The sequence below is a fragment of the Kogia breviceps genome, chromosome 18 (genome assembly GCF_026419965.1).
Source record: "Kogia breviceps isolate mKogBre1 chromosome 18, mKogBre1 haplotype 1, whole genome shotgun sequence".
Lineage (NCBI taxonomy): Eukaryota > Metazoa > Chordata > Mammalia > Artiodactyla > Physeteridae > Kogia > Kogia breviceps.
In genome coordinates, this window is record NC_081327.1 from 24,165,664 (window position 1) to 24,182,078 (window position 16,415).

Here is a 16,415-nt window from a genome sequence, read left to right on the forward strand (position 1 = left end):
TCACAAATAATGTGAAAATTAATCAACCACTGGGTCTAAAAGGAAATCACAAGGGAAATTAGAAAATAGTTAGAGGTATGAACCAAAAGCAGCAGCACTCAGAGGGAAGTTTATAGCTGTAAATACCTGCACTAAAAGAGCAGCTCTGTCTTATCACCAGAAAAAAAGAATTGTAACTATAAAAAAAAGAAGTATTTTGTTTAATGTTTTAAATCACTTATTTATTTGAAAAATTGACATGGAGCAAAGTTCAAGTGGTACAGAAAAGGAGGATATAGTGGAAAGTCAGTTTCTATCCCATTTTGATCTATAAGTTCCCTTGTCCTCTCTGGGAAGTGACCTCTGTTATCTGGCTTTTATGTATCCTGCCAGAGATATTAGGATAAAAACCCAAAAGTGGTCTCATTGAAACCAGGGATGAATTTTAAGGAGTGGGGGTGGGGAAAGGAAGTCAGAAGGATTAATTGGCAGGTATTAAAAGGCAGGTATCAAAAAGAATGAGGGTACTAAACAGAAAGTCTGATTCCAAACTAGGTGGACTTAAGAGGGGGGAAATGTAGAAAAACTGGAAATTAGATGTTGATACTGGGGACAGGACTAATATCTTTGTTATGGGTTAACCACATTTATTACTAAATATAGTTATTGTGCATATTTGGAAGAACCTGACTTGGCTCATGGTCAAATGTACTTCATCATGAGCCACGTTATTGTGGTTTTTACTCTGGAGGAGTAAAAAAAAATATGGAGAGGTTCTTCACAACCTCTGGTTCTCTGTCTGTTACAGAAATCTAACTCTAGAGATTGACATCAAAGGAAAGCTACAATCAGTCATAGACCCATGGACTTTCAGAGTTGGAAAGTGTCATTTTACAAAAGGTCAAACTGAGGCCCGGAGAAGGTGAAGTATTTACTAATGCATGGGCTGCGTTAAAGAAAATCCATTTTTAACACTTAATACTGTGTCATGTAACCATCGGTTCTCTTTCTCTTCCACACACTCTCAATTCCTTGAGAGCTGGGATTGATCTTGCTCATATAGGACAGTGTGAGGTCCAGTACAAGATTCAATAAATCTTGAGTGAATTAATACACAAATGCTGAGGAATAGGTGATGAATCTGATAGCTCATGGAATCCAAATTCAGAGGATTCCATGGAAGGACTTTTCACAGAGAAAAAAGTGACACCATTTCCTGAATTCAGACCTTGTACACAACCAAGTAAAGACTGTCTGGGAAGCCACAGCATGCATGTAGTAGATGAAGGACAGTGAAGCTGGATGATGAATCAGAAAGATTCTTGGGTGTAAGAAAGAGAGAACCCAACTCTCTTTGGTTTAAACAATAAGGATGTTTATTGACTCACAAAATGGAAGTTCAGGTGCAAAGTGAGTTTCACAGTTGACCAGATTCTGCAGTTCTGCTGCATTTCCCCACAGTTCTCCTGGCTCTGTCTCCTCTGTGGAGTGGCTTCATATTCAGGTGGGTATGGAGAGGCTGCTGCATCTACCTGTCACATCTACACACAATGAAACCAAAGGACAAGAGAGGAGAGGGAGCTTCTGGAAGCCCCTCCAGTAGATGGAGGAAGGACCCTTTCAGCTTTTGTCTTTGCTTTCTCTCAGTCTGTTCTCCAAAGCAATCCTGTTAAAACAAGGATTTACGTCAAATCATGACTTCTGCTCAAAACCCTCTGGTGTTTCCCATCTCACTCTGTGTAAAAGCCAGAGTCCTTCTCAAACCTGTAGAGCCCCACAGTTTATGGCCAAGCATCACGTCTTTGCTTTCCTCTCCTACTCTTGTCCCCTTTGTCAACTCTGCTCTAGCCACATGGGCTTCCTTGCTGTTCCCTGAACACACTAAGCCCATTCCCACTTCAGGACATTTTGCCTGGAGTATTCTTTGCAAACTTCACTAGTATGAATCCCTCACCTCTGTCAAGCGGCCTTCCCAAAGGACCTCATTTAAAAATGCCGCCCCTGGACTCTCTCTCTCTCGTTTTCCCTGCTTTAGATTCCCTTGCTTCACTCATCACTGCCAAGTATTATGTGTATATATATTATGATTTATTTACGTGTGTAGCTCCCAAAGGCAGTGATTTATTTTTTTAATTTCATGAGTTTTGTATGCCCAGCACACATACAGCAGTGTCTGGAACATAGTAGGCACATAATAAATATCTGTTGAATAGATAAGGTTCTCTCCCAAGCTCCTCTTTTCCTTTCATTGGCTCATATTTGGGCACATGACCATTCATAAGCCAATCATTGCAGGGGGTTTGGGATTACTTTGAAAACAATCAGGCTCATCTCTGGAGCTGGTGGTGGGATTAGTTTCACAGAAGCACTTGGCTGCATGCACACAGAACAAAATGAATTCTGTTAGGAAGGAGAAGAGGGGAAGGGATATTGGTTGGACATCCAACTATGTCAGTAAATATGGCTCTAGACCTTTCTGAAGGCCTCAGTGTAGACTCCTGTGCACTCCTTGCCTCCTTTCAGAGCGTTTCCCACTGACCCAGCAGGATTACAAAGACCTTCCCTCTGGAATGTTGAGAAGGGATGGGGGTGGGGGAACTGGGAGAGAAGAAAAGTTTCCTCAGAGAAGCAATGAAAAACACTGTTGACAAGCAACAATACAATCTGCAAAATGAGAAAATCACACACAAACCCCAGATTGCAAAATCAGAGGTGCTAATGACAATGCCAAACAGACCTTTTCTTGAATGACAATCCAGTTTTTCCATTATAGCAGAAAGACCCGCTGAAAAATAGAGCTCCTCAGCATGGGCTTCTATGTGCTATAGTTTGCGAGTGAGGGAGGTATAAGATGCTCATTTCTGCCTGGAAGAAGTACAGGGTGCTCAGCAAGGATCTCTGGTATGCAGGGCCCTGAGTCTGCCTCAAGGGTCCATGAGCTGGGGCTCATGGCAACAGCTCCAACACCAGCAGCAGCTAAGAACACTTTATTCTTGCTCAGTAGTGGCCACAGAGAGAGGATCTAAAAAAAGCTAAGCTCGGATGGGGTGTGGCCTCATTTGGCACCTGAGAGGGTACAGGTATTTTCGTTCTTAGGTTTGGTAGTAGATTATTCAACACCTGCTGTGTCGTAGACATGATTCTAGGCACTGAGGATACACAATGACCTCTCTACAAAGGCAGCCAGGGAGCTCCTTTAAAAATGAAAATGCAAATCCCATCACACTTAGAATAACCCCCAAATTCTGTACATGGCTCACAGCTACCTTGCCAACCTGGATGACTGCTGCACTTTAGTCACCCTGGTTGCCTTCTATCTGGTTCTTTCATACTCCAAGCTTCTTCCTGCTGCAGGTCTTTTGCACATGCTTGTACTCTCTCCTGGAGCACCCTTCTCTATGATCTACTCATGGCCGATGTCTCACAATTCAGATCTGGCTCAATACTGTGCCTTTGGAGATGCCTTCCTTGAGTATCTCATGACACACCACACACCAGCGGTGGCATTAAACTTTTCTAACCACAGCATTAGCACAATCACTGGTTAATCCAAACAGATGTTAGCCATGCACTACCGGGACAGCTGCATCTGTGCATACCGGCTGAACACCACCCGATCGTGTGCCATGCATGTCCTCAGTCAATGTACGTATTTCCTTGACATCATCACGGTTTTCTTTTCTACTTTTCTACTTCTTAATTGCATGTCTTAGCGTATTACGGCAGGAGTTTTTCTGTTTTGTTCCTTGTGCGTTATGGCACTGACAGTGCCTAGTTCAGGTCTGGCATAAAGAAGGTGCTCCATTAATGTCCAGAACTTGTGAAATGAAGGGTCAAAACACCAGCCCTCAGGCAGCTTTTCTTCTGGGAGATGGGATTAGTGATGGCAGCATTTTAGAGGTGTGTGCTTGGACCACTGAATTGACTTAGAATTCCAAATTCTGGAATCAGAAGTTCTTTGGAATTGCAAGTAACTAAATTGGAGGAAAGAATGATCATGTTGCTGTGGGTGCATGAGGGGGCAGAGCTGCACAGGTTCTGGGGAGACACTTTGGGGGCAATAGCTGGAGGATACAGCTGTTGAGTACAGTGATCCAATGGTCTGACCCTGACCTGTGACGACACTCACTCTCTCTGCAGTGCTGGCCCTTCTGTAGAGCCTGGCTCAAAACGGCATGAATTTGGCTCTCGATAGGTCAAACGCTTTTTTTCATTATCTTACCTAGAATGTCTCATTTAATTCTCCATGATACCTTTGTGAGATAGGTAGGTGAAATCACGTTCACCTTGCAAACTAAGAAATGGAAACTCAGTGAGATTGAATGACTTGACCAAGGTCACAGAAGCAAGGCTTAAGCCTGGTCTCTCCTCTGTGCTGCATGCAATCTTCTACTACAGGGGCCATGTATCTCCTGCCTTGTTTCCCCCAATCCCCCCTCCCTCACCCCAGACCCTTCTGTGGAAAAGACTCATGAGATTTCCTGTCTTCACAGACTCAGTAAAGAAAGTGGACCGAGTCAAGGAACCTCCTCCTGGTGGTAAACATCAAAACAGTGACTCTGCCAGGCTCTCTCCAAGTGACCCTGAGCAGACCTCATCCCCTTGTCAGCCTCAGCCTCCCCATCTGTAAAATGAAGGGCTTAAGAATCTTTCCAGGTTTGATGTAAGATTCTGTGATGTCAAAAATAAGAGATATTGTATTACTGCGGATTGAAAAATAATTATCTTTTATGCTTTACATGTAACTTTCTACTTCTCAGATTACCTGTTATGTACTGGCAACGTCACCTCATTTATCAGACACTGTTGTAATAAAGATGTAATCTGTGGCTGCAATTTCCATTTTATGGCAACATTTGATTTACACGAGGTATTTTTTTCGTAATGACTTTCCAGCGAGGTCCGAAAAAGTGCCCAAATTTCAGTAAACAAACATCGGGCAAGTGTTCAGCACCAAAGCCTCCCTCCCATGCTGGGGAGGGATGTTGTGGCCCTGTGGGGGATGATGACAGCTCTCCCATATTCAGACACAAAGTCCTTCTGGCTAGGTGGATGAAGATTATGGGAACTTTTCCTACTGATGCTCTCAAAGTCTGATTGGGGGAGGAGCTGATCAGAAGCCTGTGTGCGCACCAGGTCAGGGGGCTCTTAGTGATCAATTTGCCAATCATTGGTCAACTTGAGAATCCATTCACTCGATGACCAGTTCACTGAGTGTCCAATCGATTGACTGATTATTTTGATAAAAATGTTAAGGCAAATATTTGAAGAGCCGAAGCAGTGTGAGAGGCAGGAAAAAAAAAATCCCAACTTGGTGAATTTTTCTTCCTTTATTAGTCTTTTGGAAAACTGGTCATTTTGCAAGTTAGCTTCTGAATAGCTGATTTGTGGCAAATTGGTCTGTTTCTGAGGGGTCAGTCCAGTCACTTGGAGGTCGCAACTTTGACCTTTTGGTTCTGCTGATGCAGATTTTAAGCCCACCTAGTCCATCCCTCTGCAGCCAGGCAGAGCATCCCTGAGCCAGGCACTGCCCATCACGCCCTTGAAAATGCCATTCCCTTAGCCAGGAATGCCCTTTCCTCCTTGTCTATTAACTTGTCTGAACTCCTCTTTCAATACCCAGCTCAAATGTCATTTTCTTGGTAAAACTTTCCCAGTTCTACCAGGCTCAGATTACCTGTAATTGTAATTGTACACATGAGTCTCTCCACTGTATTGTAAAGTCTTCAAAGAGAGATGCTTCATCTTATTCTCATTTATTCATTCACTTGTTTAGAGACAGCATAGTATAATGTCTAAGAGCACAAACGATGGATTTAGAGGTAACCTGGTTATAAAGGCTAGCTGTGCAACTTATTGGTTGTGTAATATACAGTGAGTGACTTATCCTCTTTAAATCCTGTTTCTTATATGTAAGAATGAACACAGTGGTAGTATTCGTCTAGAGTTGTTGAAACAATTAAGTGCATATATTATTTCTTGTGCACTTATTATACACCAAGACTTATGCTGATAATATTATTATGATTATTTATTCAACTAATATTTATTGTACCAGTGCTGGGTGCCTGATACTGTCCTAGGTGCTGCCTCCAGGATCTAACCAGATGTTTAGTACAGAGTTAAGACTTGGTTAATATTCACTGAATGAATAAAGACTGAACAAGTCATGGACTTAGTTTCTAAGTCTATGTACTAGTCAGGCAGGTTGGATAATGGTGTGTAACAAACACCACCCCACCCCAAACCTCAGTAGCTTAACTGAACAAAAATGCATTTATTGTTTCTATTATATGTTCAGTGTGGGCTGCCTGAGATGCTCTGCTCATCAGGTGTCAGAGAGCCAGGCTGACCATGGTACCATCTCAACAGATGCTTCCATGATCTCTGTAGTAGAAGGAAGGGAATGGAGGTCTGTCTCTTAAAAGTTTCCACCTGAAAGTGGCACACATCATCTCTGCTTACATTTTCTTGGTGAGAGCAACTCACATGGCTCTGCATAACTTTAAAGGGCAGAGAGAACTGCAATTGCAATCCTACCCTGTGCGCAAAAGGAGGATCAGAATATTTGTGAATATCCCTCATGACTATTGTAGGCTGGAAGCTGATAGTACAGTCTTCTCACTAATACACAGTCATCTTTGGCTTACAAAGAACCCCCAGTTCAAGGTCAGTATCATTAGTTACCCATAGGTTTCTGGTTTGGAACTAAAATTTCAGATTAGGTCTCTTTTTCTCTCTTCACTTCCCTACTCAATTATATTTTAAGCAGATGGGTGATCCTGTCAGCCTTAAGAAAACAACAGAAAAAACAAATGTATGTAAAACATCTTACCATCTAATTAAATTTCTCTGCCACCCCAAGATTTGGGCTTGGATGCTGATTTGCACTTTAAAAAAATCAAAGCAGAAATCCAAATTCAAGAAAACTTGCAAAAAGATTTCATGTTGTTCTCCACGGCCGACATGTAAATGAAAAGAATGCTTTTATTTCCCCCTATGACAAACAACTTTATTTTTGTTGCCTGATGTCTTGGAACGGGGTTCTGTTTCAAGACAATTAAAAGAAGCTTCTAAATGCAAACCCAGTGAAGCAGGGCAAGGGGAAGATGTACATGGAGGGTTAAGAAGGACAAATCTTAAGCAAGCAGTTACGGGTCTTTGAAGAACCTTGGCCAGGCCTGTAATAACTCCTCTGGGCTCAGCCTGACACTCCAAAAGATCTGTCATCACAACCTTTCATACTGTCCACCCCATCTCCACCCACATCAAGTGAGGGTGCATTAGCTGTCTATTTCCGTGTAACAAATAACTTCAAAACTGAAGTCAACAAACATTTATTATTTCACACGTCTTCTGAGGGTCAAGAATCCAGGATTGGCTTATTTGGGTGGTCCTGGCTAAGGATTTCTCATGAGACTATAGTCAAGTTGTCCGCTGAGGCTGCTGTCAACTGAATGCTGGACTGGGGCTGAAGGATCCCTTTCCAAGCTCACTCGTGTGGTTGTTGGATGGCCTCAGTTCCTTGCTAACTGTTAGCCAGACGCCTCAGTTCCATGCTGTGTGCTCCGTACCACAGAGCCATTCATGGAGTGGCTGCTGGCACCCACAAGCGATCCAATAGCTAGCTAGCTGGATAAACTGACCAAGATGGGAGTCTTCGTGTTTCATAACCTATTCTTGGAAATGACATACGTCACTTCTGCTATGTTCTGTTGGTCACACAGACTGACTCAGGTACAGTTTGGTGCGAGAATATACCAGGATGTGAACATCAGGAGGTGGGGATCATTGGGAGTTATTTTGGAGGCTGGTTACCACATGAGGGATGTGTGCTCACACACACACACCCCCCCGACCCCCCCCCCCCACGCACAAACACACATTTAGTCAGTAAACAGGAGAACAAACTTTATCTACTATGGCCAAGACCTGGGCTAGGTGATTTCCATAGGTTATCTCAGTCCTCACAATAACTCTGCAAGGTAAGTGCTGATATAATGCTCATTTTCACCAAAGAAGAAACTGAATTGCAAAGAGGTTAAGGAGTTAAATGCTGTCTGGCAGGAATTGGTAAAGCCAGGGTACAAAATGAAATCCGTCTCATGCAAAACACTTCCTGGAGCCATGTTACTACTGGGTAAGGTTAGGGTGGCACCGTGTGGTCTTGACAAGTGGCCTTTGAAATTAGCTCAACCTGACCTCAACTCTAGATACTGCTACTCACCAACTGTGTGGCCGTGAGCTAGTTACCTGACCTCTCTCAGCCTCTACATCCTCGTCTGTAAGACGGAGATGTATTTAATGGTATCCACTGCATGCTGCTGTGGATAGGTCAGGTAACGGCTGTGCACCGTTAGGTCAGGTAACGGCTGTGCACCAATAGCTATGAGGTGAGTGCTCAGTAAATGCTGGGGGCCGTGGTTATGACCCTTAGGCTGTGCCTCTGACTAGATCAAATTCCTTCCCTCCCTCGTACCTGAGTTTTCCTACCTGAGAAGTGAAGGCCTTAGATTATATGTCCCAGGTCACTTCAAATTCATAGTTCATGAAAAATTTTTTTTTTTTTTTTTTGGTACGCGGGCCTCTCACTGCTGTGGCCTCTCCCGTTGCGGACCACAGGCTCCGGACGCACAGGCTCAGCAACCATGGCTCACGGGCCTAGCTGCTCCGCGGCATGTGGGATCTTCCCGGACTGGGGTACGAACCCGTATTCCCTGCATCGGCAGGCAGACTCTCAACCACTGCGCCACCAGGGAAGCCCCATGAAAATTTTTAACACAGTATTTATCTGAATCTTGGAGCTGTGCTAAGCAGTGTGAAACCAAAGTATCCTCTAATTATGGTATACTGACCAGTTGAGATTTCCTTGACTTTAGCCAGAATTTAAGGAAAATGGGTTGCAGCTTTCTGTTTGATACTGTGTATTCAAAGTGTCAAAAGGTGGCCTTGAGATGCGGGGGAAAGCATGCTGGGCAGAGGACTCTGCTCTCAGAAGACTTTGACTGACAGGCTGTGTGACCTCAGCGAACACTCTTGACCTCTCTGTCCTTATGCTTGTTCAATTTTTTTCAGATGAGGAGAAAACTCCTGCTTTGCCTTATGGCCAGATGAATTTGGGACACACAATACAAGTGAGGCACATTCTTAGTGATGAAACTCCTAAGAGGGGACTGAATCCGAGAGGCTTTGGAGGATGGTTCCTTGATCCCTTCTGGGGCCTTTGAGTGCACAGGGGCTGGAGGGCCAGACCAATTAACTTCTAGAGAAAAATAGCAGTTTGGAAATTCCAAGGACGTTGTAACACATCTTTTTCTAAAGGATTTCTCAGAGGAAGATGTATAGAGGTGTCTGAGGCAGTGACAAAAGAACCTTACATTGTTTTTAACCTGTGGGGGCAGAAATGCTGGCTGCCTTGGATGGACTGAATTTTGTCTACTCCTCGATAAAGTGCAGAAACCAGAGCCAAGGGGAAGCAGGAGAAGGGGAGGGAAGGAAAGTGGAATGTGTGTGTGTGTGTGTGTGTGTGTGTGTGTGTGTGTGTGTGTGTGTGTGTGTTTTCCCTCCCCTGTATTCATCCCTCCAGGTCAGGCAGTTCAGAATCAGCTCTTACGTTGGCCACTTTGACCTCTCTTCCTGCATGGATTTTGCAGGTGCTGTTTGCAACCAGTGAATGTAGGTTGTCTCTGCTTCTCCAGCTATCCTGTTAGTATTTTGTTACCCATACCAGCTCTGTGGGTGTAGAATTATGACCCATCATGGATGAGAGAAGTCTGATCCAGCCTCTCTGTACTCTGCCCTAACCTAAGCCAGTCTGGTCCCTGTTCCTACGCAGGGGTTGAGTTCCCAGCCGGCTCCACCCACCCCTAGTCCCGGAATGCAGTAGGCCCATGGCTTCAACAAAGCCCCCATCCCATCCCTTGTGGCAGAGTGCTTCTGTCCACTTCTGACCTTATCTAGGGAGATGTTTACTTTGATTTTTAGTGGGGCTATAAGATAATGTATATATTTTAGTACTTTTCCTATCATTGTTCTATATTTCTCTATTTGGTTCAGAGGTTTGTTGAGTTAAACATAACAAGCACTGTCTTTTTTTTTTTTTTTTTTTTTTTTTTTTTGCGGTACGCGGGCCTCTCACTGCTGTGGCCTCTCCCGTTGCGGAGCACAGGCTCCGGACGCGCAGGCTCAGAGGCGGTGGCTCACGGGACCAGCCGCTCCGCGGCATGTGGGATCTTCCCGGACCGGGGCACGAGCCCGTGTCCCCTGCATCGACAGACGGACTCTCAACCACTGCGCCACCAGGGAAGCCCAACAAGCACTGTCTTGACTAGATATAGAATTTCATGCCATTTAAAAATCCCTCTAACAGATTTTTAACTAAAATTTTTATTAAGATAATTGTAGATTCCCTGTAGTTGTAAGAAATAATACAGAGGGACTCTGTGCACCCTTTATCCCTTTTCTTCCAATGATAAGCATTTTGCAAAACTATAGTACAATGTAAGCCAGGATACCGAATCTCTCACAATTTCTAAGAAAACTTTTTTTAAAATGTGCTCTCGGACTTCCCTGGTGGTGCAGTGGTTAAGATTCCACCTGCCAATGCAGGGGACATGGCTTTGAGACCTGGTCCGGGCAGATCCCACATGCCACGGAGCAACTAAGCCTGTGCACCACAACTACTGAGACTACGCTCTAGAGCCCGTGAGCCACAACTATGGAGCCCACGGGCCACAACTACTGAAGCCCGCGGGCCTAGAGCCCGTGCTCTGCAACAAGAGAAGCCACCGCAATGAGAAGCCCGCGCACCGCAACAAAGAGTAGCCCCCACTCGCAGCAACTAGAGAAAGCGTGCGCGCAACAACAAAGACCCAACACAGCCAAAAATGAATAAATAAATAAATACATTTATTTTTTTTTAAAAAAAGTGCTCTCAGGGAGGTGAGGGGTGCAGGGTGCATGCTCCCTACCCTTGGGCTCTGCTGGCACCATTCTTGTGGCCCTGGAGTCAAGAGACCGGGCGAGAGTCTGACCCAGTTCTGTTGCAGTGTCCAGGGTGGCCTCCTTAGGACTTGGCTTCCTCATTTGTAAAATGAGGGGGTGGGATGAGAAATTCTGCAAAGTTTCTTGTATTTCTACCATTTTGTGATTTCATACATAGCTTGTGACAGTCCTGGGGCCACACTGCATTTCCTCAATGGACTCTTCCCCACCTGCCTTGGCCCCTGTGATTGAATGGGACAGACACTCCCCTCCTGGGCTCTAGGGCTGGGTGTGTGATTGGCTTACTGAGTCTAAGGAGACCTTTCCATTCCATCTGTGGATGGTCCAGATTTGGTGGCCTGACCCCAGCCAGCCAGTGAGCAACCATCCAGGGATGTTTATTGAGACAATGGGGCCGCTGAAGAGTGGGATGGAGACTTGGTGTTTCAGGCAGGCTGTCACCTTGCCCCCACTATGGAAGAGCTCGCTCAGAACTGGGTCGGAACAGAGAAAAGTGGAGCTGAGAGATGCAGAGAGAGAGAGGAGGACAACCCGAGTCCAGAAATGTCCTGAAATACTGAAGGTCAGATAGCCATAACGGAGCCTCACTTTACCCATTGTACCCAAGTGAGTAATGGTTATTTTCAGGCAAGAGGGGCCATTTCCCGACTTCATGCACCTGGTTCTGTGGGGGGCTCCGAAGGAAGGCTGGATTAGAGGGAAAAGTTTGCACCACCTGCAAGCTTGAAATTAATCACAAACAGGAAGGTGTTTCCCTCTCAGAGGATCTGGAAGGAGTTTACAGGTGTGATCTCACTGGTTTTCAGCTGTAATCGAGTGAAGTTACCTTGATGTACAGGTGCTTTCCTCATTCCTGGGAGGAAACCAAGTTACAGCGGAGTCCAGACCCCTCCCACCCGCTCCCATGGCCTATTAACATGCCCTGAGCTCATCTGACACCTTCGAGCCTCTTTTGGTGGCCTTGTATTGTACAGAGTGACTCAGATCTCATCCCTGAACCATTCATTAGGGAGACAGCGATTTATTGAGACGAAACAAGAATGAGATAACTCCAGCTTCTGGTCCAGGCCTTATTAGCGCTCAGCCACTTGGAGTTCAGTTCTAAGCACAGGTGGGCAGAGGTCTTGGCCAAGGGGTCCTCTCACCTCCCGCTCCACCCTCCGGAGTCTTCTGGAAAGGCTTGGCTCTTAATGAGGTGGGAATGGTACCCTCAGAGCGGAGGGTTTCAACTGGGGATGTGAAATTGGTTCACCTGGAGAAGCTTAAATCTGTCTAGCTGTCTGTCTGCCTGTCCCCTTCATCTCTGTTTATTTAAATAGGTAATGTGAGCCCAAAGCAAACAATTAGAACAAAGCTACCTCATCTGTAAAATAAGCATAATAATAACACCTACTGCAGAGTTGTTATGATAACTAAGCGAATTACTATATGTAAAGTACTAGTACAGTGCTGACTCATTATTAATATAAATCTTACACTTCCATCCCCAACCACCCAATTCCCTTCCCATTACAGGTTCCAGAGATCATCTCCATATATAGATGCGAGCATATAGAAACACACATATACACACACACACACACACACACACACACACACACACACACACACACAGTCCTAAAGGCGATATCACTGGAGCAAATTCTCAGAACTTGTTTCCAGGCCCCTGCTCTGGCCAGACCACAGGAGTTTCTAGGGCCAGCCTGGGTTGGGAAACTCAGGTTTGGAAGCTGAGTAAGTTTCTGGGGAACATCAGGAAATTAGAGTGTGGAGCCACTAAGGTAAGAAGCAAGTGATCTTGTTTCCACAAGTGCCTAAGTCAGGAGGACTGCCTGGAAGAGGGCCACCGTGAATGAAATATGCTCAATGTAGCTGTGAAAATCACAATCACAATAATAATAACACATAGACTTGTGGAACATTGGTTGGGACTTATCCTGTGACCTCAGAACTCTGGTTAGAGCCCCAAGTTCAGGACTATCCGCACTGAGAACTTCCACAGCCCTGACAGCAGCAAAGTTGCCAGCAGACCCCTTCCCCAGGGCTTACTAAGAGGTGGCAGAAATGCTCTGGCCGCCTTCACTGTCACCCTCCCCTCCCGGGTGTGAAAGAGAGAGATCTGAGGAATCTGTAGGAGTCCTGACTGATCAGTCCGGTGGGGGTGACACATCAGTTTCTTTTCTCTCTTCCTTGGGGGGCTTCGCCTGGTTGACAACACCAAGCAAACTCTGTATAGAGAGAGGGAGGCAAGCATCTTGCTCTTGGGCAGGACACTGGCTGAGCTGATGAAACCTGTGGGTCCTCTGGGGCTGCCAGTGGAAGAATTCATGGACAGCTTGGCAAGTGTCCCCGGGAGTTTGGGAATATACAGCAGCGGAGAAACTGGAGTCAGCTCCTCATCTAGACATTCTGAAGGGGAGAGGCCAGCGGAGCAGCCTGTCCTGGCGGCTGTAGTGAAAGGAGGCCGTACAGTTGTAGGCACTTTGCACCACTGATGTGGCAAGGATGCAGATGCTTCTGCGGGGCCCAGAGAATGCAGCACAAGGCAGGCGGGCTGGGGTATTCTCTGCAGTGCTCACTCAAGGAGACTTCCTGCCATTGAGGGGCCTTGGCAACAAGAGGCTGTGCAGGAGGAGCATGGGGAAGTGGGGGGGGGGCGACTTCGAGGGGGTGTTGGAGGAGGTCAGCTAGAGGGCATCGCCCATGTCAGGGAACAGGGCAGTGGCTCCCTGACATCCTCCCCACGAAACCCTACAATCCTCAGTTGCGCCCGTAGGGGTTTGATGGAGATGAGAGGGCTTCAGCGGCCTTGGTGAGGGGAAAAGACTGCCTTCCTCTTCCTGCTCATCACAGAAGGAGCCGGAGCACAGAAGAGGGACGACGGAGATGAGAGCGGGCTGTTCTCACCAGTGCTGGTGCCTCCCCCACTGCAGGGACCACCCTCTATCACTCATTGAGGGCTGGACCCACAACTGGGGGTGTCACGTGCGCAGCGGGGAAGTCCTCGGGCAACCAGCCTGTGCCAGAAGGAAGGGTGCGCTGACAGCCTCTGCCATGGGGGGTTGGGGGATGAGGCTTAAATGGGAAGCAAGATGAAAGTGTTTTTTTTGTTTGTTTGTTTTGTTTTTTTGCGGTACGCGGGCCTCTCACTGTGGTGGCCTCTCCCGTTGCCGAGCACAGGCTCTGGACACGCAGGCTCAGTGGCCATGGCTCACGGGCCCAGCCGCTCCGCGGCACGTGGGATCTTCCCGGACCCGGGCACGAACCCGTGTCCCCTGCATCGGCAGGCGGACTCTCAACCACTGCGCCACCAGGGAAGCCCAAGATGAACGTTTTGAACCAGATTGAATTGGACTGTGCAAGAAGAGTGTTTCACACCCGGAGGTGACCCGGAAGCTGTGGGATCAGCTGGTGGGGTCAATGCGGGTTAGAAAAGGGCGCTACAGAAGAGCATATGTGAGGGTAGGAGCAGGAGAAAAGGAAAGCTATTTCAGGCTGCCTGCCGAGTCCATTCTGGGAAAGGAGGTGACTTCCCTGCGTCAAGCGCATGCCTAGTGCTGTGAGGACCGCCGCAGAAGCTCTCCTCATTTAATCACCTCAACAGGTGGCTTTGCTATTGTCCCCATCGTACAGATGGATGGGCTGGGCTCGGGGAGGCTAAGTGATGTTCCCAAAGTCACTCAGCTACTTGGGGGCAGAACGAGGTTTGCCTCTAGCCCCACGCTCTTGACCACTAGGGCAGAGACTCCTGGTGGCCTGTCCCCTGTCCTTTTCCTCTTCCTTCCTTAGTAACAGAGCCTTGGTGTTCTTTCAGGCGCCAATGCATCTGGCTTCACGACCATACTTTCCAGCCTCTTTGCAGGCAGGGGTGCCAATGAGGCGTAAGCAGAGACGTTTTTGGGGGGGACTTCCAGGGAAGCCCCTTGAGAAGTAATTTACAGGTAGTATGTGTCCTTTATTGTCCTTTCCTCCTCCTTTTGCTTCTTCCCTGGACCACGATGTTCAGGGCTCCAGCAACCATCTGAGACAACATAACTTTGAGAATGGGCACCGCATATGAAGGGCTAAAGGGCAGTGGAGAAGAAAGTCTGCAGAAGCCTGGGTCTTTGGCGACTTGGCCCCAGACCACCCGCCTCGTCAGCCTTGCACAGGCCACTGTTCTTTCTGGTCTCCGTTACTGGCAGGTGGATGCAGATTCTGATGGATACAATCACAGAGCTACCGCATCTTCACAGTAAGAAGCAAGTGAGACATTCAGTGCCTGTCGAAAATATTTACTGAGGAATTTGCATGAGACCAGCCCCAAATGGAAGGCACTGGGGAGGCACCTTCTTCCTTCTCTCCAGACACCAGCACAGTCAGCCTAGCCTATAGTCATCTCTCCAGCCCCTGCTGTCAAAGCCCAGGCCACCTCGACCATGAATCTGACAATAGTTCCCATACTACCTGAGGATGTCTCATGTTTCACTGTTTAACATTTTAAGGGCTAAGATTCCTCCAGGACAGCATCATGTCTTAGAAATTGTGTGTTCTCCTCTTCATGTGCACTTAAGGAATTCTGGGCTAGGCAGGCAAGCTATAGAGATTCTACTGGTGTGAGGATCTGGAGGAGTGGAGGCAGGGATGAAAGGCCTTTGGGCCTGATGGTAAGAGCCCTGCGGCTCTAATAAGGAGACCCCCAACCTAGAAAGAGGGTCAAAAGCTCTGGTGGGTACACCCCAAATTAGGAAACCAACTCTGAGTGAAAGAAACAGGTATTTGGGGGAATTTTTGATTGTGAACAAGAAATATTTTTGAGTAACTCAAGATGTCCTAACTCAGGAATGTTGTCATTCATATAATGGCTCTCATTCCTTGCTCAGTGTATAGTAGGGTCTGAGAATTTTGAGCAAGAGGGTGTATTGGTCAGAACACTGTGGGCTGTGAACATAAGATTTACACATGTTCCTTTCATTGGCAAACTTACCTGGAACCATATAGCAAAGGGGATTCTGGGAAATGTAGCTCCCAGTCTTAGAAAGGAGTGATGGTGGTACCAAGTTGACTATAGACAAGCCAGCCTAGGAATGCAGAATTTTTTGGAGTGCCCATCTTTTACTATTTTGTACTGTCTTTTACAGAAGAATTGCATAAGAACCTGATTCTTGATTCCAAGGAATCTGAAATAGTGCAAACCAAACTCAGGTCCACAAGCCTAACCTTGCCTTGAAAAAGCTGGATGTGATATGGTGAATCCCCCCAAGTCTGTTTACTAGATTTAGGGTACTAGTGGCATGCAGGGGGTTGGCTCCGGTCTCTTGGATTAAGTAAAGAGGGCAAGAATGACAACAAGATACCTCCACTGCCCAATGGCCATCATCACCTGGCCTGGCTGGGTGCCTCCATGGAGGGGGCTGCTGAGAACTCAGAGTTGCCTTCTTTCTGAACCCATT